At 39.4% G+C, this 26,708-nt stretch overlaps 1 long non-coding RNA gene across 1 annotated transcript; it reads right to left on the bottom strand.

The window, feature by feature from the left end:
- Nucleotides 1–2,654: 2,654 nt before the first annotated feature.
- Nucleotides 2,655–10,914, bottom strand: LOC138147489 (uncharacterized). The gene is made up of 2 exons (XR_011164820.1): nucleotides 10,783–10,914; nucleotides 2,655–3,186 (listed from the first exon to the last, which is right to left on the bottom strand). It is a non-coding gene; the product is annotated as an uncharacterized lncRNA (long non-coding RNA).
- Nucleotides 10,915–26,708: the final 15,794 nt, after the last annotated feature.

The raw sequence follows: 26,708 nt of genomic DNA, 5'->3' as shown, positions 1-26,708 counted from the left end.
ATTTTTAAAAATATGGCTACAGATAGCTTGGATTTCTTCCCTTGAGAACTGCCTGTTTGTATCCAAAGATTTTTTATTAATCAGGGAATGGCCCATTATTTTTTTTTGCTGTGTTCAGAATCAAGTTGATCCCCAAATGACTAGATCATATACAACTCTTCAAATCTGTAAGCTATGGAATCTTAGAGACTTGAGTTACTTTTAGCTTTTGTTGATGCCTTTTGCTTTCACAGTAGAATTATTTCTTGGTATAGCAGTCTGTGAAGTGACAGGAGGCTGGAAAGATCACACCCCAGGAGACTGGTTAGGAGGTTGTTATAATAGTCCAGTGATAGAAGTAATGAGTGCCTGAAATATATATATTCACCACTACTGAACTCCTCCATCATAACAAAAAACTCACCCAGTGACCTTTTCTGATAGCATATCAGTGGTCACCATAGTGGGAACATGTGCACTCCAAACAGTAGGCAGGAAGATCCAGTAGGATATGGGACGAAAACATGAGCCCTTCTTTTTAGTGCAGAAACGTAGCAGCTGCTCTCTGTGCATGGTGTTGGATGTGAGGTAAAATCCCAGAATTGCTTTAATTTGCGTTTCTCTAATTAATAGTGATTAGGAACATATTTTGTAGTTTTGGAGGAACTCTTTCTCACTAAGGAGCCTCAGCTCCAACAGGACCAGACCCTCTCAAGGTGGTAGTGGGTCTCATTTTTCATTGTCCCAGATCTTATACTATTCCTACCCTGGAGCCTCAGGGAAAATCATTAAAAGTTTAGGTTTGGCTCATGCCTAGAGTCTTCCCAAAAGGGATTGGAAAGATACTTAGCGCATAATATAAAACAGATTGGGACAGTATTTTATATCCAATCTGTCGGCAAGACCTTGCTGATTTCACCTTTGCAACACATCTCACGAGTGCCCCTTTCTCTCCTCTGACGCTGCCAGTGCAGGCCCTCATCATCTCACACCTGGATTATTGCAATAGCCTGCTGGCGGACCTGTCTGCCTCAAGTCTCTCCCCACTGCAACCTATCCTCCATGCTGGAACTAAATTGATTTCCCTATAGTATATATCTGACTATATCACTCCCCCTTCCCCCACCCCCCCACCAATAAACTCCAGTGGATGCCAATTACCACCACCTCCTCTTTCTTCCCTACTTATTTATTCTATCATTGATTTTTTTTAAATTGGGCCAATTAACTCTTTTGTCAGATGTAGTTTCATTTATGACTTCTTGAAATATAGCTCTGAAAAACCAGATTTTGTTAAAGCCCTTTGGGATTCAAATAGAGCTACCTGACTGTGCCTTTAAGTTCAAATCACTCTGTCTCTCGCTCATTGGCTAATAATAGGTCCCAGCCCAAGTTTCAAGTGCTCATTGCTAGGGTTCTGATTGGTTCAGAGTGAGTGTCAATAGCAATTGTTTCTGTTCTGGCCAGAAACTCTGAGAGTCTTCCCCTCCTAGTGAAGGCAAACTAGGCCATCTTTTGCTTCAATTCTTACCTAGCCTTTAATCACTAAATGTGTGTTGCCTCAGACAAACTGAGACCTGTGAAAGACCTTAGCTTAAAAAGGTCAAGGTCTCCCACTGCGTTCTGGGAGTGGAAGCATTTTGTATGTCATCCCCTGTCATCCTGACCTATACCCCGCCACTGGACTCCAGTGATTCTGGAGGAGAGAGTGAGGCAGATGATTGCACAGCCCTGCCTCATTCAAATCCACTTCACTTGCAAGTCAAGACATCACCTTCCTGATGTCATTGGTCCTATTTGAGATGAAGGATGAACAACAACAAAGACCAAATACAAAATCCTATGCTTGACATTCAAAGCCCTTCATAACCTAGCCCCTCCTACTTTTCCAGTTTTCTTAAATCTTACTCGCTGAAACATACTCTTTAATCCAGCGACACTGGTCTCATTGCCATTCTATGAATGAGACACTATCTCTTTGCTAGGCACATTTTCTCTGGCTGTCCCCCAAGTCTGTAACACTCTTATCTCCAACCTATTTCCTTCCCTGTCTTCTTTTAACTCCTAAATAAAATCCCATCTTGTACAGGAAGCCTTTCCCAACCCACCTAATAGATTCTAGTACTTTTTTTTCTCTAATTTATCCTGCATATAGCTTGTTTGTACTTATTTATTTAAGGCTGGCAAAGTTTTTTTTTTTGGTCTCTTTTCATATCCACTAGCTCTTGGCACAGTGCTTGGCACATACCGTGTTTCCCCGATAATAAGACCTATCCCGAAAATAAGCCCTCCCCTTACTGTGTAAGATTCCTCTAAAATAAGCCCTCCCCCGAAAATAAGCCCTATTGAGATTGCTACTGTAGTGAAGGTGATCCCCTGCGCTACACGCTACATTACGGTACCCTCTGTATGCACCGTCCCCCCCCCCCGGTGAAACGCACGCCGCGCTCCAAGCTGCATCCAATCAGAGCTGCAGCAGTGAGCGCATCATCCTGTTCTTCCCCAGTGATTTGCTTATTGAATAAAGGTACATTTTTTTGTTCACATTTACCTGTTTATTAAAATTGCTGTCAATGTTCATTAAAATAAGCCCTCCCCTGAAAATAAGCCCTCTGGTGTTTTTCTGTCCAAAAAAAATAATAAGACAGTGTCTTATTATTGGGGAAACACGGTAGTAGGTGGTTAATAAATGTTTACTGAGTGATTTATTTTCCATACAAAAGAAATGCTAAAACAAATAAAAACTTATCAGTGCACATGGACAACAAACAATTCAAAATATGAGACAGTAACTCCTGTTATATTCTCCTAGGAGATTGATATTTAAAACATCAAAACAAAAGACATTTTGTAAGACTGCCCAACAATAATTTCACTTCAACTTGGCTCTGCCCTGTCCAAATCACCTCCTTGATGTCTTCCTATGCCTCATAGCAATCCAGGCCAAGGTTTGAACTCATTCTCCTCAAAAAAAACTCTATAGTCCCCTTAGCTGCTGCTAGTCAGTACCAATTTCAGGATGTAGAGATATCCTCTGCCAGCGAATATCAGTGATTCCTGTAGAACTTGGAGCCTTGGAGAATTTCTTAGGATACTATGAGGGTAAGTGACTTGTCCACAGTCACACAGCCAAGCATATTGAAAGGCAAGAGTTGAACTCACATCTTCTGACTTGAAGACTGGTCCTTTATCCATTATACACACAGTCTGTCAAAGTGTGATGATAAATAATTTAACAGTCTAACAAAATAGAAAGTGGTACTTAATTTCTTGAAGTTATTTGTGCTCTCTGCTATCCCAGCAGATACACTAAAAGTGAAAGGCTTTCCCAAATGAAAAGTTGAATCAACCCCAAATATCTGGTGAGTACCAAGAAGAATATCTCCTCTAAGAATAAACTACAGTAGCTGCATCTATATCATGCTTTAAGGTTTGCAAAGCACTGTCTCATTTCATTTCAGCTCTCTGATGTAGATACTTCATTTATTTATTATTTCCATTTTTCAGATAGGGAGAAAGGTTGAGAGGAGAAATGACTTCCTGGCTAGAGGTGGGATTTGAATTCAAGTCCTCCTGATTTCAAGTCTAACACTAACCACTGTACCACCTAGCTAATGACTACTCTCTTCAGACATGGCCTTCCCAACAAGTTAATCTGGTACAATCTCCTTTTTGGGTGTTGGTGAAAGTCAGGAAATGCTTGCTATTATGTTCATTATACACTGTAAGGAAGCAGCAAAATAAAATCTGATCTTCAACCCTGGACTGGTCACTTAAACTTAGAAGCAGCTAGGAGACACAGTGGATAGAGTGCCAAGCCTCAAGTCAGGAAGGCCTGAGTTCAAATCCAACTCAGATACTTTGGTAAGTCATTTAACCTCAATTTCCTCAACCATAAAATGGGGATAAAAATAGCACCTACCTCCCAGAATTATTGTGAGGATCAAAGTGAGATCATATTTGTAAAGTGCCCGGCACTCAGGAGGTGCTAGCTATCACTAAGAACCACTGGTTGGCATCTGGAAAGATGGAAATTTACCAGCTGTATTTCACCAAAAACCTCTGCATAACTGATGGTTTTTTGGGGAGAGACTGGTTTGGATGAGATTGAAAAGTAAGTTTCATGAGTTATTAAGTGTATCCATTGATGCACTTCTTGCATTTGGATCTATGTATCTTTGCTCCTTGGCATCATTTTCAGCTATGACAGCCATTAAAATCAAGTGTGAAAGCAAACAGAAGTTAGAACTTTGAATATCTGCATCAAAATGTATTATACAAGAATTAAAAAAATATTTTTAATCACATTGCTTTTACTATGAAAAATTATTATTAATATTTTGAGTGAGAGGAAAAAGATTTTATGTTGTTCATAAAGAAAATATTTAAAATTATATTCATTTCATCTTTTATCCTTTTTAATATCTAGTTTGTGTGTGTTTATAACATGTATAATATATTAGTTCTGTAATATATATCTGTATAATGAATGAATGAATAAAAAACACACATTAAAGGTTATAGGAAGCAGGGAAATTGCAGGAGACTTTACAGAAAGGTAGGATGAACAAATACCCTCTTCAGTTTCTGTTATAGTAACGATCATTCTTTGACCCCAAGTACCTGAATATGAGACACCTGGCAATCCAGGTTGTGAACCTGGTCTCTGCAACTTCCTAGAGACTGAGAGAAATGATGATTAACGACCAATCGCTAATATGGGGGTGGGTGGGGAAATCCAGGGTTTTTTCCCCTTTCTATTTCCTCATTGAAAGCCCAGTCCTTCACAAAGGTACACCATGAGACTTTATCCTCAGTCTTGGGCTGGACCCCACCCAAGCAGGACTGCTTATTTTTGATTAAAGAGTAAAGAGAATCTAATCTAGGTGAATTCTGGCACATTGTGTTCTGCTCAGTCAGGACTGGGTGGAGAATAGGTCCTTTTGTCTAGATTGCTGAAGCAAGTGTGGTCTGGGTAGAGATGAGTCCCTTTGTCCAAGAATGACAGGATCAAAGTCATGTTGTGTTCCCCCCACCAGGTCCCTCATTAGAATAAACCCACCTCTCATTATAATATTAATTCTCATTAATTGTTAACCAGTCAAAGTTGGTTGCCACCTGTCAAGGACAAAACCTTTTCCAAGGGCGTTTAAACATTCAGCAGCCTTTGATTCGTCTTTGGTTAGGAGAGAAACTACTGACCTCAATTTATTGATTATCTGCTAGCCATAACTAATAAATTGATTATTAATTACTCAGAAACTGTCTCTTGGGGTTTTCATCCATCTCAAGACCCAAGTCCCCCTCTACATGCATATCCAGGGGTTGTAAGAACACTCTTAACTAGGCTTTTAGAAACCAGATCCCACTGGTGATGCTGGAAGATTTTCCTGTGGATTGCCTTTTCCTCCTCCTGCTAGAAATATGAGCTTATCCTCACTTCCATTAAGACACCAGTGGAGACAATCTGAGTAAGCAGCCAAAAAAAGCTTGGAGACTACTCCTATATGTAACATTGTGCATCAGTAACCTCAGTCTCTCTACTGAGAGGAGGGAGGAATATTTTATCAAATCTAGAACCATGATTTGTTATGTCAATCTGAGTTTGGTTTCCTTTTATGTTATGTGGGGTTTTTTTTTGGTGGGAGTGAGGGGATGGTGTTTATATAACTGTGACCATTTTGTATGTTTTGTCCTGGTTCTGCTTACTTAATCCAGCATCATGTCATACAAGTCTTTCTAGTTTATTCAAATTCCTCATAGTCATCATTTGTGAAGGACCATTCCATTATATCCAGATGGCTTAATCTGCTTTAGTCAATCCCCCATAGAGAGAAAACCATTTTTTTGATCGCTCCCCTTTTTTCTACCATAAAAATGAAGTTATGAAAATTTTGATATATACAGAACCTTTGTTATCTTGGGTTTGGGGGGCTGGGAAGACAGTGGTTACAATTCTGTAGGATTTAAGTCTAGGAAATATATCCAGCTGAGCAACTTAGCACTTTTCCCTGGTTAAAATTCACAGCTAAAGTTACCACATAACTTATAATACTGAAAATTATATAGCAATACCTGTGGCTTCATTAATTTCCCAAGTCCCTTTACTTTGTACCCTATCCCACACCAAGCTTTTCATGGGATTCTCAAATTATCTACAACTTGAATGAGGATATAGCACTAACAAACACTGACCTATATGATCACAGATGCACCATGCTAGAGCTAGAATTTCATCTAATTCTACCCCTTCATTTAACAAATAAGAAAACTAAGGGAAAAAAAGGATGAGGAAGTGACTAGACCAAGGTGTCTTAAGGAGAGTTAGTAGAAAATCCATTGTCCCTTTTACATACATTTACAATTCCTTCTTTCCTTCTTCTCTCCTCTTTCTTTCCTTCTGTCTTCTTTCTTTCTTTCCTTTTCTCTTCCCTTCTCTGTTCCTTCCTTTCTTCCTTTCTCTTCCTTTTTTCTCTTTTCCTTCTCTCTTCCTCCTTTCCTTTGCTCTTCCTTTTTCTCTTCCCTTCACCCCTTCTTTTTCTCCTTTTTTCCCCTCCTTTCTCAAAATTTTATTATCTTCCTACTCATTGTCCCCACCTCCCCCATCTGAACAATAAAAGTTAATTTAAACAAATAAAACCTTAACCACAAATGTGCATAGTCCAACAAAACAAATTCCTATATTGGCCATGTCCAAAAATTTGTGTCTCATTCTAGATTTCAAGTCCATTACTCCTCTGGCAGGAGGTTGGTGTGCTTCATTTTCAGTCCTCTAGACTCATGATTCCATTTATCAGAGTTCTAACATCTTTCAAGGTTGTTTTTCTTCTCTATATTGTTGCAGTTACCATGTAAATCATTCTCCTAGTTTTTCTGCTCACTTTATTTGGCTCAGATAATAGAGACCTTCCTAGTTTCCTTTGAAACTGCCTATTTTGTCATTTCTTAAGGCACAATAATATGCCATTTCCTTCATATGCCACAATTTGTTTAGCTATTCCTTTAATAGGTGGAATTGGGGAATTTCTCAACCCAGACGTTCTAATATACTCCAGAAAGCAATTCCTCTCTGTTTGGTATATTTGACTTCAAATCAATAAAGCAGGAAGTCAGGCTAGGAGATAAAAAGTTAATTAGCATTAGCTGATGGGAAGTTGCCAGGTAGATAGCAACATTGCAGAACAAAGGGAGATACACACATAAACATATGTGTATATATACACACACATAAAATACATATACATATGTGTATATATGTGTAGGTTATATGTACAGAGGAGAGAAGGGAATATATTCTAGAGATGTTGCAAAGATGAAATCAATAGGTCTTGGCAACAGATTGACTATACAGGAGTGGGAGATAGTGAGGAGATGACTCCTAGGTTACAAACCTGATGGACTAGGAGGAGGATGTTGACCTCTATAGTAATAGGGAAGATAAAAGTGGGAGAAGGTTTAGGGGGGAAGATTATGAGTTCTGTTTTGGACACATTGAGTTTAAGATGTCTCTGAACATTCAGTCTGAGGCACCCAAATGTAGTTGGAGATGTAAGAATGGAGGTCAGTGGAGAGAGGGAAGAATAGTAAGATTTGAGAATCATCAAGATAGGCATGGTAAGGGGCGCCAGGTGGCTCAGCGAGTAAGAACACCGGCTCCAGTGTCGGGATGACCTGGGGATCAAATCTGGGCTCAGATACTCAGCACCCACCCAGAAATAACTGGCCGTGTAACCTTGAGCAAGTTACTTAACCCTGATTGCTTAGGGGCGGCCAGGTGGCTCAGCGAGTAAGAGCACCTGCTCCAGTGTCTGGATGACCTGGGGATCAAATCTGGGCTCAGACACTTAGCACCCACCCAGAAACACCTGGCCGTGTAACCTTGAGCAAGTTACTTAACCCTGATTGCTTAGGGGCGGCCAGGTGGCTCAGCGAGTAAGAGCACCTGCTCCAGTGTCGGGATGACCTGGGGATCAAATCCCTGGCTCAGACACTCAGCACCCACCCAGAAATAACTGGCTGGGTAACCTTGAGCAAGTTACTTAACCCCGATTGCTTAGGGGCGGCCAGGTGGCTCAGCGAGTAAGAGCACCTGCTCCAGTGTTGAGAAGACCTGGAGATCGAATCCCGGGCTCAGACACTTAGCACCCACCCAGAAACACCTGGCCATGTAACCTTGAGCAAGTTACTTAACCCCAATTGCTTAGGGGCGGCCAGGTGGCTCAGCGAGTAAGAGCACCTGCTCTAGTGTCGGGATGACCTGGGGATCAAATCCGGGCTCAGACACTCAGCACCCACCCAGAAATAACTGGCTGTGTAACCTTGAGCAAGTTACTTAACCCTGATTGCTTAAACAAAAAAAGATAGGCATGGTAATTAAATCCATAGGAGCTGATGAAATTGCCAAGTGAATAGTAGAGTGGGAGAAGAGAACAGGACAGAACTCTGAGTACCTTGAGGTGAGTAAAGTGCTTTACACATGTCACTCATTTGATCCTCACAACAATCCTCTGAAACAGATGCTATTATTATCTTCACTTTTCAGATGAGGAAACTAAAGCCCATAGAGTTCAATCAACTTGTTCAAGGCCACCCAATCAATAAATATGTCGGGCAGGATTTATCCAGTTCTTCCTCAATCTTAAGTCCAGAGTTCCATTCACTACCTTGAACACATGGGGATTCAAGGGGAGCACAGAAAGCATCCAGAGCAAAGGCAATTAAATGAAGCACATATGAATTAGGTCAGTGGCTGAAATGTAGACTAAGTGGAAAGGAGAAATGAGTAAGAAAAGTGGAAAGACAAGAGAAAAGAGGGAAAATTGGGAAGAGCTTTAAATACCAAACAGAGGGGTTTAGATTTGGTTTTAGAGGTGACAGGAAGTCACTGGAGTAAACTGAGTACAGGGTGATTTGGTAAAACCTGTGTTTTAGGAACATTTCTCATAAAAATAAATTATATAATAATTTCAGTTTGGGAAATCAGAGTTCATTTAAATGCATTAATTGGAACTACATTCATTTTCTCTGAAACTTCCAGGGTCCTTTGTAGCCCCTCTGCCTGCAGTGAGGTATTTTATATAAATATTATGCATTGTGCATCTTTAATAGGTATTGGGTGGGCTTTTTCTAGTTTGTCCAGAAGTTAATAGAATCTGTAGGCTATCCTTCAAGGGTTATTGTGATTTCTTGGTTTGCTTAATCCTTAATCCTTGGAAGGGGGGTGGGGTGTGGAGAGGGGTAGAAAGAGAGAGAAAGAGAGAGAGAGAGAGAAGGAGGGAGGGAGAGAGGTGTTATTTTTTTTTATCACAATTCAGAAAGACATCTAGCATTTATTTTACAAGATATTTTTGAAGAGAGGAAGATAATGAACTATTGCTATTGCCTAGAATTAAATAGGAGAGAGAATCAGCTGGGTTGTATTTGGGAAAGTTTGCTTTGCTTTCATTTCCCATTTCCATTCTCTCCTCTACACCAGAGTCTGATATCAGTCAGTCACTCCTTGCCAATCCTACTTGTACCCTCAATACCATTCCTTCGTGATTTTCCTAACCTCAAATTTTAATGAGAAAACAGAGACATTCAAGGCTCCCCCATTTTAAAAGAAACTGCTCTCTCCGAAGTAATTCCTCTTTACTGCCAAAACAAATTGGCTTTTCTCAGTCTTCATCTTCTTCAACCTCTCTGCAGTATTTGTGATCATTACTTTATTTCTCCTTTGAGGCAATCTGGTTAAGTGTCTTTGCCCAGGGTCATACAGCTATTAAGCATCTGAGGTCAGATTTGAGCTCAGGTCCTCCTGACTCAAGGGCTAGTGCTCTATCCATTGCTCACACTTAACTGCCCCTCTCTCTGAACATCTGACACTGTTGATCACCCTTCCCTCTAGGTTTTCCTCTCCTATCTGGGTTTTTGAGACATTCTTCTCTTGGTTCTTCTCTTACCTGTGTGACCATTCCTTCTCAGTCCCTTTTTCTCTTTCTCTTCCAGATTTCCATCCTATATCCTCCTCTATTCTCTCTCAATATTCACATTCATTCAACTCATATGGTTTAATTATCATCTCTATGCCAATGAATGAATAAAATAAAACCATTTATCAAGTGCCAACTATGTGCCAAGTGTTTCATGACTTCTGACACAGGAAGGTCCATGCCTGGAGGATGGAGAAGGCATCAGATGGTGCTGTCAAAGCAATCCCTATCACTCATTTTTTGACACAGAGCCATCAGCCCCCAGATATTTGGTGCATCTGGTGCCAAAAAGAGGTGATATGTTTAGTAGAAAATGTGCTGAATTTGTGTTCCTAGGACCTGTGTTTCTAGGTCGGCTGTGACCTTGAACACGCTTTTAACTTCTCTCAGGATCCTCACCTATAAAATGAGAGTGTTGGATTAGCTAACCTCTAATGTCCCTTCCGGGCCTCAATCTATAATCCTGTGACCTTTAGCAACTTAACAACGCAAAATGGTGGAAACCCAGGAACACCAGGAAGGTCACTCAGGTAATTAGAGTTCTCAGGGTTACATTTTCTAATTAAAAAAAAAAAAAGATCTCTAGCATAATAATAGTAAGTAGATGACTAGACCTTGAGAAGAACAAAATTTTCATGTAATGCTTAATAGCTATATGATTCTGGACAAGTAACCACCCTTCTGAGTCTCAGTTTCCTCATCTATAAAATGAGCAAGTTGGACTAGATGGCCTTTGAGGTACCTTCCAGCTCTAAAATCTATGAACATCACATGCAACTAAGCAATAGAAATACTTGCCAAGAGATATGGCTCTTCTATTTTTATCTGTTACCTATAGGGGCCTCAGAGTAGGAGATAGGCTGGTTCTCCCTGGAGAACTGGAGTGACTGGCAATGACTGTTGCCTTGCTGATGAACAGGTCAGCTGCCCTTCCTTCTTGGGAGGTAGACAGTGTGGAGAACCTGCAGTAGGATGTACAAAGGACCAACACAAACGATTAATGGGTTGGGCAGATAAAATTTACAATAAAGAAAAAATGATTTCTTCTGAGTAAAATCAAATTATAATATTTTAGTAAACATAAAGTTATTTATGGCCCAGTGTAACAGCAAGCACCCTAGAATACCCAGAATGGCTGCTAGCACAGGTTCTTTGATTTCTTTTTCTAAAGGAAAGCAACTCAAAAAGAGTTAATAATCTCACTTTAATCAAACATATATCATTTACCTAGTTCAGGGGAAAAATCACCCTGAACTTCAGAGAATACAAATAGAAGTTACAAGCAGACAAAAATATAGTCAGAGAAAATAACACAATTTAGCAGACCAACAGACAGGACTTCGAGCTGTCTGACCATTACATACATAGAGTTAGTTACCAGAGAGAGAAGCACCAACATCTGGGTTTTCAAAGCTGGGGGGCTCAATGGCTGCCCAGAGTCTTATCTGACCAAATCACACAACTCTTCCCAAAGTGAGACCCAAAGCAAAACCTCACTTCAGAGGTATATATAGCCTCCTCCAGGGTCAGAGAACATCACAACCCTTGTGACCCACTGCCTAATTACAAAGTAACAAAAGTTTTGCCTTCCTGACAAACAAGGCCCCCCTAAGTAAGCTTCTCCTGGGGGCTCTGCTCCACCCTTTAGTAAACTCCTCCAATCACAGGCTCCATGTGATTACAGTCAGCCAATTAGGATTAGGCACAGTATATTTTCAAATCAGAGAAGGTCCTCAAATTCACCTAGGCTTATTGAGGGGCAGGGAAGATCTTCAAATTCCCTTACCATTACACCCAGATCAAGTACTACCACAAGGCCTATTCACTGCACTCCATAGAGGTGAACCCTTTTTCTGAATTTATATCCTTAATTTTATTCACTCCTCCATGTTATGAAAACCATAAGACAGTATTTGTATTGCTATCTTGAATAGTGATTTGATTCTAGTATTGCTTAACTTTTCATTGTAGTTTCCAATATCATCATGGATTTATGATTCCATTGAAGGGTGTCCAAATCTTAATCCATGTTGTTTAATTCTTACCTGTGTCCACCCAATGTGTTGGGAGCTTTCCTTGTCTTCTAGTGAAATTGTATGACTATAAACACTTTTGAAAAGGGCAGGATCAAAGGAGAAAATAGAACAAAAGGGGGTGGGTGGGATAGGATGGAGAGAAAAATAGTTAGTCTTTCACAATATGACTACTATGGAAATGTTTTGCATAACTACACATGTATAACCTATATTGAATTGCTTGTCTTCTCAATGCAGGGGGGCATAGGTGGGTGAAGAGGGAAGAAGGGAGAGAATCTGGAACACAAAGTTTTAAAACCAAATGTTAAACAATTGTTTTTACATGTAACCGGGAAATAAGATATACAGCCAATGGGGTATAGAAATCCATCTTGCCCTACAAGAAAGTAATGGGTAAGGGGATGGGGGGGAGGGATAGAAGACGAGCAGACTGGGGGGGAGGGGTAATCAGTATGCTTGCCATCTTGGATTGGGGGTAGGGGAGAGATGGGGAAAAATGTGGAACTCAAAATCTTGTGGAAATGAATTTTGCAAACTAAAAATAAATAAATAAATTCTGGAAATTATATGGCTATGTGACAATCCATAATTCCAAAGGAACAATGTTGAAGCATGACAAAACTACCTGATACAAAGGTGATGAACTAATGGTACAGAAAGAGATATACATTTTTTAACATGGTCAATAAAGAAATTTGTTTTGATGACTGCATATTTGTTGCAAGGCTTTAATTTAATTTAATTTTTTTCAACGGTAAAGGGAGAAAGAAGGGAAGACCAGTGACAGAATGCCCTCCCTCTACCAAAAAGAAAGAAAAAGAAAGAAGAGAATTATCAAAACATTTTAAAACACATAGGTATGAACCTAAGGAAGGCTATTAGGAAACACTGACTAGCAGGACAGTTTTGAAAGTTTGGAAAGTTTCATGTTCACTGTTTCTTGTACAATCATCTTTATTCTATTTTTATTCTTCTTTGTGTATGGAAATTGTCATTTTACAATCTCCAAGTACTCATTAGTACTTTTTAAGTTCAGAATAACAATAAGTAAATCTTCAAAATAAATAGAGATTCCACAGTTACCAATGTAGTGAGCTGTTCCTTGGCTATCTTTCATGCTTCCTGAATGACCACACTATCTTTTTCCCCCCAGTCATATACTCCTTTTATTACACTCTTAATAATACTTCATGTGTATGTATTTATAAAAATGATGGTTTTTTCTCCTTTTCTGCTCTAAATATTATGATCATGTATCATCTCACCAACTCTATTTTAAGGTTCCCAAGATCCTAAATTTTCTCTTACCTTTTCCAATGTCTGCCATGGTACTTTGTACAGGGCTGGAACAGAGTAGGGGGAACTTAATAAATATTTGCTTAAATGTTTAGCTGAATGAATTATCTCAAGGATAATGAATGGCAGGTATATTTCATCCCTATTGAAGAAATATCAAGGGTATTAATGCTTAAAGGAATTTAGGTAAGATAAATAGCACTGTGGGAGCACAAAAAGGAGTTACCTGGTGATCTCTAACAATTGGCCAAATGTCCTTTAGGCTGGACTGTGTAGCAAGCTTGAATGCACACTCAGAATCAATGATCTACAGAGGTCCCTTACAATGCTCTTCCTCTCTGATTTTGTGAAATGTTCATGTTGCCCTTCTTCGTGTACCCCCATTATCTCTTCTTTCTAGGTTTTTATTAAATTCAAGAAATAGTACCATTTGGGGTGACAGAATAAGTCTCTGTCTTACAAGAAAGCATTACAATCCATTTCAATATATGTCCCTAGTATGCAATTATCTAAGGAGAGGTAGTTGGTACCCTTGATCAGTCTGTGGATTCTGTCAATCAGCAAAATTTGGGGGACCTTTGCCCTATATTATTTCATACAGCACATCTTTAAGAGATTTTCATAATTTTGAAGTTCTTATCTTGGAAGTTCAACTAATTCTTCTGTATTAATTTCTCTGAGACCTACTTTTCATGTTGTATCTCCCTCCCCTCCCCATCTCATCCCCCAAAGCATTTAGTGGATTCTTGGCAGTTTTTCTCTTTTCCTTTCCAAACTCATCACCTATTTCCTCTGGCATTACAAATTAATTTTTCAACCCCTATACTGTCAGGTTTAAAGTTGGGTATTTTTAAAAACAAATTTTGTAGTTGCTTTGCTAAAAATACCAAAGATTATCTTTTAAAAAAGCTTTTTTTTTTAAAAAAAAAACTTCATTTATTTTTTTCTTATGTTGACTATTCAGACTTTGCTCAGCTAGGGCACTATTTAAACTTTGTTCAGCTAGGACAATGGGACAGGCTAATCAGTTGGTTGGCTTCTTTGTTAGGTTGGAGTCCTGGGACTTAGGTTCAAATCACAGTTCTAACACTCTCTGACTTTGGGTTAGTCTTCTCATTTCTCTGTGCCTTAGTTTTCTCATCTGTAAAATGAAGAGGCTAGACTAGATGGCTTTTAAGGTCCCTTGCAGTTCTATGATGTTACCACTGAGTGGCCAGCATGTCTGGGTGAACTCTGGGTCAACTCTGAAAAGCATGTTTTCTTGGTGCCAAGCCAGATAAGGAGACAGGGAGGAAAAAATCACTAATTTCACCTTTATTGCATGTAAATGCTACTCCGTGATTAAAAACTGAGTTATAGAAGGGGGTGGAGCCAAGATGGTGGAGTAGAAACAGGACTTCCCTGTGGCTCTGGCTTCCACCTCCTACAATACATGCAAAAATGACTCTAAACAAATTTTAGAGCTACAGAATCCACAAAGTGATAGAAACAAATCTCCCACTGAAGGTACCTGGCAGGCCTACAGGAAGGGGCTATCACAGTGTGCTGGGAGTGAGCCCAGCCCCAAGTGAGCCCTGCAGTTTTGACTCCAGGGCATCCCCAACCAGCAGTGTCCAGAGCCAACTTCAGGAGAGTGAAGCACCAGCAGTTGTGACAATTAACTGACTTTTCAACCTATAAATGCCAAAGACAAAGTAAAAGGTCAGTGTGGAATGGAGATGGACGGAAGAGCGCAATCTGGCCAGTGCCCCTGGGGTGAGAAGTGGCAGAGGCACAGCGGCTGCACCATTGGCTGCTTTAGGGGCTCCTGTCCTGTAGATTGTAGGAGGACCAAGTGACTATTCAGAGGGTAATCACTTTTTCTTTAACTGTCTTGGATCTGGATTGCTGTCTTGGGTGGGGGTCTTGGGGTGTGTGGCCAGGTGCCAGAGCCTGTGGGGGCTGCAGACAGTGCCCTCCTAATAGCTCTAGCATCTGCAAAAACACCAGAGATTTGGGACAAAGCTCTCTTCATTCTGAAAGCAGAGTCCTACCATAGCAAAGAGTTCAAAAGTCAAGTAATTGACTGGCAACATGAGCAAGCATAGGAAACACAATCCTACCATAGATTCCTTTTTCAGGGACAAAAAGGATCAAAGCATGGAACAGGAGGAAGACAACAAAGTCAGAACTCCTGCATCAAAAGCTCCCAAGAAAAATATGAACTAGTTACAGGCCATGGAAGAACTCAAGAAGGATTTTGAAAACCAAGTAAGAGAAGTGGAAGAAAAACTGGAAAGAGAAATGAGAATGATGCAGGAAAATCGAGAAAAGCTAGTCAACAGCCTGAATGAAGAAAATAAAACCTTAAAAAATAGACTAACTCAAATGGCAAAAGAGGCCCAAAAAGCCAATGAGGAGAAGAATGCTTTAAAAAGCCAAATTTCCCAGATGGAAAAGGAATTTAAAAAACTCACTGAAGAGAATAATTCCTTCAAAATTAGATTGGAGCAAATGGAAGCTAATGACTTTATGAGAAATCAAGATACTATAAAACAGATCTAAACAAATGAAAGAATATAAGGCAATGTGAAATATCTCATTGGAAAACCCACTGACCTGGAAAATAGATCCAGGGGAGATCATTTAAAAATTATTGGACTACCTGAAAGCCATGATCAAAAAAAGAGCCTAGACACCATCTTTCAAGAAATAATCAAGCAAAATTGCCCTGATATTCTAGAACCAGAGGCAAAACAGAAATTTAAAGAATTCACCAATTGCCTCTTGAAAAAGATTCCAAAAGGAAAACTCCCAGGAATGTTATAGCCAAATTCCAGAGTTCCCAGGTCAAGGAGAAAATACTGCAAGCAGTCAGGAAGAAACAATTTGAGTATTGTGGAAACACAATCAGGATAACACAAGACTTAGCAGCTTCTACATCAAGGGATTGAAGGGCTTGGAATATGATATTCCAGAGGTCAAAGGAGCTAGGATCAAAACCAAGAATCAACTACCCAGCAAAACTGAATATAATGCTTCAGGAGAAAATATTCTCATTCAATGAAATAAAGGACTTTCAAGTATTCTTGATGATGAAAAAACAGAGCTGAACAGAAAATTTGACTTTCAAATACAAGAAGCAAGAGAAGCATGAGAAGGTAAACAGGAAAAAGAAATCATAAGGAGCTTATTAAAGTTGAACTATTTACATTCCAACATGGAAAAACGATAATTGTAACTCATGAGACTTTTCTCAGTATGAGGACAGTTTAACAGAATATATACATGTATATCTATATGTGTGTTTCTATATATATACATATGTGTGTACATACATATATATGTATGTATAGGAGGGTGTAGGTGTGTACAAATATATATATGTGAGGGTGTGCCTATGTATGTACATGTATACATAGAGGGCACAGGAAGAGTTGAATATAAAGGGATGATATTTAAAAAATAAAATTGAGGTAAGAGAGGAATATATTTGGAGGAGAAAGGGAGAGATAGAATAGTGTAAATTATCTCATATAAAAGAGGCAAGAGAAAACTGTTACAATGGAGGGGAAGTGCAGAAAAAAAGGGAATGGGTCAATCTTACTCTCATTCAATTTGGCTTCAGGAGGGAATAATATACACACTCAATTGGGTATCTTGCCCTACAAGTGTAGCAGCAAGCACCCCAGTGTCCCCAGGGTGGCTGCCAGCACAGGTTCTTGGATCTGCTTTGATAAAGGAAAGCAACTCAAAATGGGTTAACAAGCTTACTTTAATCAGTCAGACATATATCATTTACCTTGGTCAGGGGAAAAAGGTCAGCACCCCAAACTTCAAAGTATACAGGCAGAATTATCAAGACAGAAACAGATCAAGTAGACAGCTTTCCAAACTGTCCAACCATTACATCCATACCAAATCAACATCTGGGTGTCAACATCTGGGTTTTTCAAAGCCAGGGGGCTCTGGACAACGGCTTCCCATAATCCATATCAAATCACAGAACACTTCTCAGAGTGAGCCCCAGAACAAAGCTACACATCAGGGCTTATATAGCCTTCTCCTGGCTCAGAGAATGTAACAACCTTATTGACTCACTGGCCAATCAAGAAGTATCTACTGAAAAACAAGCCTCCCACCCCAGGCTTCAGGTGCACTTTAGCCTAGAGGCAGGAAAGATCTTCAAAATTTACATTCCCATTACAACAGGAAAATAGGGGAGAAGGGGATAAGAGGGGAGATGATCGAATGGAGGGCAGATTCGGGGAGAGGGTAGTTATAAGCAAACACTTTTGTAAAGGACGAGGGTCAAAGGAGAAAACAGAATAAGTGAGGGGTGGGATAGGATGGAGGGAAATATAGTTAGTCTTTCACAATATACCTACTATGCAAATTTTTTGCATAACTACACATGTACAATCTATATTGAATTGCTTATCTTCCCAGTTGGGGTGCGTGAGGAGGGAAGAAGGGAAAAAATCTGGAATTCAAAGTTTTAAAAACAAATGTGTATAAGAAAAAAACTTTTTTTTTTAATATGCACCAGGGTATAGAAATCCATCTTGCCTTACTAGAAAGTTGGGGGTGGGGGAGGATATTAAAGAGAACAGATTGGGGAAAGGGGTATTCAATAGGCTAGCTATTTTGGGGTGGGGAGTAGGAGAAAGATGGGGAGATAAATTTGTAACTCAAAATCTTGTAGAAATTAATATTCAAAACAAAAAATAAATAATTTGGAGAAAAGAAAAAAAACAAAAAAAAATACCACAAACACACACACACACACACACACACACACACACACAAAACCAAACCCTCAGGTATAAGTCAGGGTTGGGAAAGCAAGATTAACTGAGGCTTGAATAGACCACTGGGGATTTTTTAGGCTTGTTCTTCCTAGTTCTTCTAGCATAGCCCAATCCTAGGGACATTTTTCACTCCAAAGAGAAACAAACAAACAAAAATTACCCTATTAGTTTTCAGTATAACTACAGAGGAAAAAAAATTATCCTTCTTCCTGGAATCCACGTTTAAGCCTACATACTTTCACATCCACAATATATCCAATGAAAACTCCTGTTGATGTTGAGTCAATTGCCCAGGTAACTCAGTTGATGAATAGGGCATTGGGATGCCTACATTGTTGCCAACCTTTCTTTAGAGTCCATGAGCCCCAGCTTAAACTTTCAGACAAGCAGCTATCTTAACTACCTCCTAAATTCCCTCTTGGCATATTTTAATGCTAGGCCCCGAAGCTTAGTAAACATGTCCTCTGTAGAGGTTTCTTTATCACCAAGAAAACATCTAAAATCATTCTGGGATTCACTAAAGTGAGTCTGGGAACAATTTGTTTTTCTCACACAGTACATCTGAAAGCAGCATGGTATGGTAGAAAGAAATCTAGATTTGTAGAGGAACTAGGCTCTATGGCAATTTCATTCAATTCAGTCTGTATTTATGGATTATTTACTCTATGCTAGGTATTGGGCAAGGTGCTAAGGATAAAAAAATAAAAAAGATTGTCCTCAAGCTTACACTCTACTAGGAGGAAACCCTCTGCACAACAACATGTACACAGTACATGTAGAGTCTGGAACTTGTTTCCCAAATCCAAATGTAATATAGATGTGGATACATTTAACATAATGGTATGACTGGCCCTCATATGGCATGGATAGAAGGATGGATAAATATCTGATCTGGGATCTGGATACCCACATTTCCCATCTCCACAGGGAGACTACTAGTTCCCATTTTGTGGAGAAAACGAGAGGTAGGCAGGTTCTTTTCTATCTGTGGGTAGGTGATCACATTTTATTCTAAAACTCTAAAACAGAGTATCATATCCTGAGACTACAAATATTTGATGCATGGAAGATAGACATAATTCTAGTCTAACATCCATGCATCAAATATTTGTAGTCTCAGGATATGATACTCTATTTTAGAGGGTGAGAATAAAATGTGCTTTCCCCAGTTGTTCTTGTGGGGAGGATAACACTAAGCTTTGCTTCCTGCCATCAAATGCTGGTTAGACAAATGTGTTCAGCTGTTTTTCAGTCGAGTCTGACTCTCTCTGTGTCCCCATTTAAGGGTTTTCTTGGCAAAAATACTGGAGTGGCTTGCCACTTCCTTCTTTCTCCAGCTCATTTCCTAGATTAGTAACTGAGGCAAACAGGGTTAAGCAACTTGCCCAGAGTCACACAGCTAGTAAGCATGTAAGGGCAGACTTGAACTCAGAAAGATGAGTCTTCTTGACTAGGCCCAGCACTTTACCCACTGTTCAACCTAGCCACCCTTCATGGTTGGACAAAAGATAATCATTAATAGCGGATCCATTTGTTTATAACAGTAAGTAGTAAGCAGAAATTGGAGGATTAATACAGATTAGAGAAGATAACAAATATCCAAGATTAAGAGAACTCTTTGGTGGCAAGAAAGCCCTCACCAAAGTAGAATCTCTTCTTGGCAGTCTCTCAAGTTACAGAGGCCAGAAGTCGAGACATGTTGGGAATCTTCTTCTTGTGTCGGTGGCTTCAGGGAAATCTCCTGGTCATCCTCTTAAAAACTTGCCTTCTCTCTTGACTTCCCTCTCAGATTCTCCCACTGGTATTCTTGATTCCAAAGAAATTTCTTTTCAAGCTATGCCACAACATGGCATTACATAAGTGGAAGACTCAACCAATCGGGAGCCATATCTCTCCTTGAGTACCCAGTATGGCATCTGGTAGCATAGTGAATAGAGTACTAGGTCTGGAGTCAGGAAAAGCCAAGTTCATATCTGACCTCGGATACTTATTATCTGTGCAATCCTGGGCAAGGCACTTAACTGTTTCATTTTATCTCTAAAATGAGCTGAAGAAGAAAAAGGCAACCCATTCCAGTATTGTTGCCAAGATAATCCCAAATGGGCCCATGAAGAGTCAGACATGACTGAAGTGACTAAACAGCAACAAATGCAGTAGAAAAGGGCAGTCCTGAGAAAAACTGTCCTAGACTTAGGCTGAAGTAAGTCATAAAAGTATATGTGAAACACAAACCAAAGAAATACAAAGAAATTTTTGAAGGGAACACAAACAACTGGGAAGGTTAAAAAAAAAAAAAAGACTTTCTATAGGGAGGCTCCTGAATTGCGTTTTGAAGAAAGCTAGGGATTCTCCAAGGTGGAACAGAGAAGTAAAAGCTTCTGCTATCCTGGGTGCTGCTCCTGCCTGAGGGTCAGGTGTGTTATATCTCACCCCTCCCCAGGGTTCTCTGATACCCTTAAAGGGGTTGGGGGTTAGGCTCTCAGCCATTTACTCTAGCTCACTCCGATAGTGTTCCCTCAGTTGTAGGGGGCAGGTCCTCTGCTTCCTAGTTTTATTTAATCATTTCGCAGTAAAATTAGTTTTTTACAAAAGAATATTTACTTCAAAAGGTCAATCACAAATATAAACAATTATTCCTCCAACATATGAGAAGTATAATGCTGCTCTCCACTCTCACCCTTCAGGCTCTGGGAAGGCAAAGGGGATTAGGTTCACAGGTTAGCTCAGGCTCTATAGAACACAGCCCCATGTCCAGATCTGAAGCTTGCCTTGGGCTTGAGTGTCAGGCACCCTGCAACAGCCCTCCTGGAATCCTGCCTCTGAGGTTGCCATGATTGAACTCCTGGTTCTAGTCAGTCTGGTGGGTAGATGGGTCTGTGCTGGGCACTTGAAACCGGGAAGGACAAACAAAACAGAAACAAACACTTCCAGAAGCATTTTTCAGAGCTGGAGTAAAAGAAAGGGGGCAGGGGAAGAATGAGGGAAGTATTCCCCCTTGCTAGATTAGTTCATGATGCCCTCTTTGTGAGTGAATTGTCATCTTCAAACTCTGACACAGTGGAAAGAGAGAGTTTCAGTGGGACTGGTTTTAAAGATTCATCCTTTTCTGGCAATACAGTCAATAAAAGGAGGCTGTACTCACTCATATGATAGGGGACATAGGGATGCAGAGTGCCTCCATGTTAGGTGATCTAGGCATTCTCCAAAGCTCTCATGATATATTTATATCTATATATTTGTGAGTATGTATATATGAATTGTATATAAACATATACAGATATAAGTATAGTATGTACATGAGTGTATACATATGGTGCTGCTCTAATGCTAGCATTCTAAGTTCAGGTTCAATTTTGGGATGAAATAAAACACTAGGAAGCCATTGAATATTTACACAAGGAGATTTACTTTGTCTTAACACAGTGAGACTATGCACCAGGGATTCAGTGACTCAGCTTCTCTGCATATAGCCCCCATTGCCTCTATATACAAAACCTCTGGTTAGCAAGCCAGCATAGAGTGACTCTGGTGGGCTTCAGAAGTCCCCCAAGTCTGAGATACTTAGACATTTTGTACCTGCAAGTATGTGTATAAATAATTACACGTATATGTATGCACATATGTGTGTGCATTGCTAACTCTAAGCTCTATTATGTAGAACAGCTATATTATATAATGAATCCGTATTATAATACCAGTCTCCCTAATTGTTTCAGTAATTGAGTCACCTTAGAAATGGCTTGAATTTCATATTCATTTCTACAAATATTTATGATCTCCTATGTGCCTATCATATTGTATGTGTGAATTATAGTAGAAACTGTATAAGACATTGTCTTTGACCTTAGACTTTTAGGCTCTCAGGGAGACAATTCCAGATTATAGATTTCAAAAACATATTTCTATACTTTATAGCATACAAAATGCCTTTTTTATAACTCTAAGACATATATAGTAGAAGTATTTTTATTTCAATTTTACAGATGAGGAAAATGACCTCAGAGTTTAAGTGATTCACCTATGATTCACATAAAGTACATGTGAGATTCAAATCTGGTCACTCAGCTCTAAGTCTGGCACTCTTTCTACCATTCCATGTTGTCTCTCCAAAAAGGACATATTCAGCTTCTAATTCTAATTCCTGTAGGTATTTTATTGTCTGTGTATCAGTTAACAATAGAAGACAGCAAGCCAATGAGTACCAAAATTGTGTACTATAGATAATATAGTGGCAAATCATGGATATTTTTATTTTATCCTGCTGTTTTGAATATTCCTGTACCATGTCATTTCCCCATGTCTCTTTTCCCATTTTCTTTCTTATAAATAGTATTTCTTTCCCCAAATACATGTCAAGAAAATTTTTAGCATCCATTTTTACAAGATTTTGAGTTCCAAATTTTTCTCCCTCCCTTTCTCTCCTCCTCTCTTCCTAAACCACTAGGCAATTTGATATAGGTTATACATGTGCTATCATGTAAAACATATTTCCATATTAGTCACAGTTGTGAAAGGAGAAGCAGACTGAAAGGAAAAAAAACACAAGAAAGAATAAAGTAAGCGAAAAAGTTTGCTTCCATCGGTATTTAGAGTCGATCAGTTCTTTATCTGGATGTGGATAGCATTTTCTTGGATCATTGTGTTGCTGAGAAGAGCACCATCATTCATAGTTGTTCATGACACAATGTTGCTGATACTGTGTACAATGTTTTGCTTGTTCTGCTCATTTCACTTTGTATCAGTTCATATAAGTCTTTCCAGGTTTTTCTGAAATCTGCCTGTTTATTTCTTATAAGCACAATAATATTCCATTACATTCACATACCACAGCTTGTGCAGCCATTCTTCAATTAATGGACATCCCCTTAATTTCCGATATTTTGTCACCACAAAAAGGGGTACTATAAATATTTTTGCACATGTAGGTCCTTTTTCCTTTTTTATGATCTCTTTGGGATACAGCCCTAGAAGCGGTATTATTGGATTGCTGGTATGCAGAGTTTGGTTGCCCTTTGCACATAGTTCCAAATTGCTCTTCAGAATGGTTGGATCAGTTTACAACTCCACCAACAGTGCATTAGTGTTGCAATTTTCCCATATCCTCTCTAACATTTATTGTTTTCCTTTTTTGTCATATTATCCAATCTGATGGGTGTGAGGTGGTACCTCAGAATTGTTTTAATTTGTATTTCTCTAATCAAAAGTTATTTAGAGCACTTCTTCATGTGCCTAAAGATAGCTTTGATTTCTTCATTTGAAAACTTCCTATTCATATCTTTTGACCATTTCTCAGTTGGGGACTATATTGTTAATGGAATGGGAAGATCTTTCTTGCCCATTAATAGGCCTATATGACCTGCTTTGAACCTGAGTAACACAAACCTGTGGTGGGAGGAACTTGCTGAAAGGGTAGAGCAGGAAGAGGGAGTGAAACAGGAGGGAGAGAGAGAGTAGGCAGAGCAGAGCAGCTAACTAGAGAGAGAGGGAGGGTTTTTGCCTGGGGGGAACTTGCTTTGTGGTGAGGACTAATGGAGGGAAGGCTTGGAATGTTAATGTTTCCTGCTTTGTTAACGTGTATGGACTTTGTCTGAAAAAAAAAAAAACTTGGGGTGCTATCTGCATTGGCAATATGGATAGACTTCTTTGTTACCACGATGGATTTGACTTACTGGTGTTTGTAGCAACAAGCACCCTAACATACCCAGGATGGCTGCTAGCACAGATTCCTTAATCTGCTTTTCTAAAGGAAAGCAACTCAAAAGGGGTTAACAATATTACTTTAATCAAACATATGTCATTTACCTAGTTCAGGGGAAAAAGTCAGCACCCTAAACTTAAGAAAGTACAAACAGAAATTACAAGCAGACAAAAAATACAGAGAAATTAATACAATTTAATAGACCAGCAGACAGGGCTTCCAACTGTCTGACCATTACATCCATACCTAGTTAGTTACCAGAGAGGGAAGCACCAACATCTGGGTTTTCAAGGCCAGGGGCCTTAATGGCTGCCCACTCTCATGGTCTATTTGGTCAAATCACACAACTCTTCCCAAAGTGAGCCCCAAAGCAAAGCCTCACCTCAGAGGTATATATGGCTTTTTCCAAGGTCAGAGAACATCACAACCTTGTGACCCACTTGACTATAAAGTAACAAAAATTGTGCCTCCTAAAAAACAAGCCTCCCACCACAAGCTCCATGTGACCACATTCAGCCTATTAGGGGCAGAGTTTATTTTCAAATAAGGAAAGGTTCTCAAATTCACCTAACCCTATTAAGGGGCAGGGAAGATCTTCAAATTCCTATTACCATTACAGTGTTTGAATAAATGTCTTCGTTTCATCTTCAAGGAAGAAAGTCTGTTATATTTTGTGATTCAAACCTGAGAATATGCCTTCATATTCATAGTAGCTACTGTGAGGAACTGACTTGTATCCTTATAAATTTGACTCAGTTCTCCATATGTTTTAATTCCTCATTTTGAATCCTTCCAGAAGCAGATGTTTCATTCTAAAAATTTTTAATCTTTGAGATTGAAATGGTACTGATTTATTCCAAATCAGTCTAAGATAAAGTAGTAATTGAGGGGAACTTATTCTTGCTCTCACTCAATACTAAGAAGAATGGAAGACTAACTGTTCTACAGGTTGAGAAAACAATAAGAAGGAGCTATATTGACCTTGAAAATTTACTTCTTCATTAGAATCAGAAGCATTTTGGATCAGCTACCCATCTTTATTCAGCAACTCTGTGATAGGGCTAATATCTATCAGATATCCTAACCCTATGAGTTAGGCTAGAGTTTTCATAGAAGGAAACAAAGCCCATACTTTATGGGCCTTGGGGTGAGGAAGATTCAAGCTGTGCTCCATTGACTTAACCTCCTAGTAACCTCAGGTTGTATTGATGTGGCTTCCTTGTCACCTTAAGGCATAAAATGGCCCACTCATGTGGGTTTGTACCACTTAAACTTGATGGATGTTTCTAGATCACTGGAGTTACCCTATTTTGCTGAACAGATGGGCTTCCGTAAGGAGTCAAGTTGAGCCACATCAGAGCTAAGTACTACCATATTCTTATTGATAACCTTTCTATGCTTTAATTAAACAAACCTCATTTTGTAAACTGTGCAACAACCTAAAAATGCCTCATTTCTTCCCAACATTGAACCTGGTATGACCTCAAACCCATCCCAAACAGGCAGCTGGGCTCTTCATGAATTTGATCATGTCATGTTTCTTCATGAAGTAAAATAACAATTGATTGTAGGATTGCAAACTTATTGACTCTTTTGGACACCAATATGACAGTACATAGTAAGCATTATAAATAATCATGCTCTTTGACCTGATAATTCATTGTGGGACTATACCCTGGAGATATAAAAAACAAGGAAAAAGAACTACCTAAATATTTTTATATCATTATATGAAAATCATAAATTTTTTAAAAAGTACTTGGCAAATAGTAAGTACTCTCTTTATATAATATCTGCCTATTATCTCAGTTACAAGAAATGGAGAAATTTGGAATACTGTAGATTAAGACAATTAGATTGACAGAATCATTGCTAGAGCTAGTTCGGGGTTTGGGAGACTCCTAAGGAAAGTGTGGAAGAGAAGAGGTATTAGACTGACTACCAAATAGGAGTTTAATAATCAACAGAGAGGGGCGGCCAGGTGGCTCAGTGAGTAAGAGCACCAGCTCCAGTGTCGGGATACCTGGGGATCGAATCCGGGCTCAGATACTCAGCACCCACCCAGAAATAATAACTGGCCATATAACCTTGAGCAAGTTACTTAACCCCAATTGCTTAGGGCCAGCCAGGTGGCTCAGTGAGTAAGAGCACCAGCTCCAGTGTCGGGATACCTGGGGATCAAATCTGGGCCCAGATAGTTAGCACCACACCCAGAAATAACTGGCTGTGTAACCTTGAGCAAGTTACTTAACCCCGATTACTTTAAAAAAAAATATTCAGAGCCATGGTGCTAACCTTATTGTTGTATACCTGGGAAACCTGGACAGTATACCAGTGCCATGCCAGGAAACTGAATCACTTATTTGAATTGTCTTTGGAAGATTCTGAAGATCACTAGACACTGAGGTCCTTTCTCGAACTAAACTGTCAAGCATTCAAACTGTACTGCAGAGTACAATATGATAGGCTGGCCATGTCCTCAAAAGCCAAATGCACATTTGCCTAAAAGAATATTTTATAGAGAACTCAGGCAAGGAAGATGCATGCTGGTGATCAGAAGAAGCAACACAAGGACACGCTCAAGGTTTCTCTCAAGAACTTTGGAATCTATTGCGTGACATGGAAGATGCTGGCAAAGGACACCCAGCATGGCCATGCTGGAGTTTAATAAGGCTCTGTGCTTTATGAGTGAAGCAGAATAGCAGTAGCACAAAAGAAATGTGAGATGTACAGACTTAGAGACATCTCCACTCCAAATGTCATACAGACTATTTGTGCCCAACCTGTGGTAGAGCCTTATGAGCTCATCCTGGTCTGATCAGCCACAGCTAGACACATTGTACCTTGACTCCAACATAGTGATATCATTTTAGTCCCCCTCAAGAACTAAAGACAACACCAAACTATGATCTATCTTTCTATCTATCTATCTATCTAT

Source organism: Petaurus breviceps, unplaced genomic scaffold, assembly GCF_028583685.1.
Source record: "Petaurus breviceps papuanus isolate PSGF00001 unplaced genomic scaffold, PetGlider_PUasm1.0 90792, whole genome shotgun sequence".
NCBI lineage: Eukaryota > Metazoa > Chordata > Mammalia > Diprotodontia > Petauridae > Petaurus > Petaurus breviceps.
The sequence above is the reverse complement of the archived record's forward strand: the minus strand, read 5'-3'. Positions and strand labels throughout refer to the sequence as shown.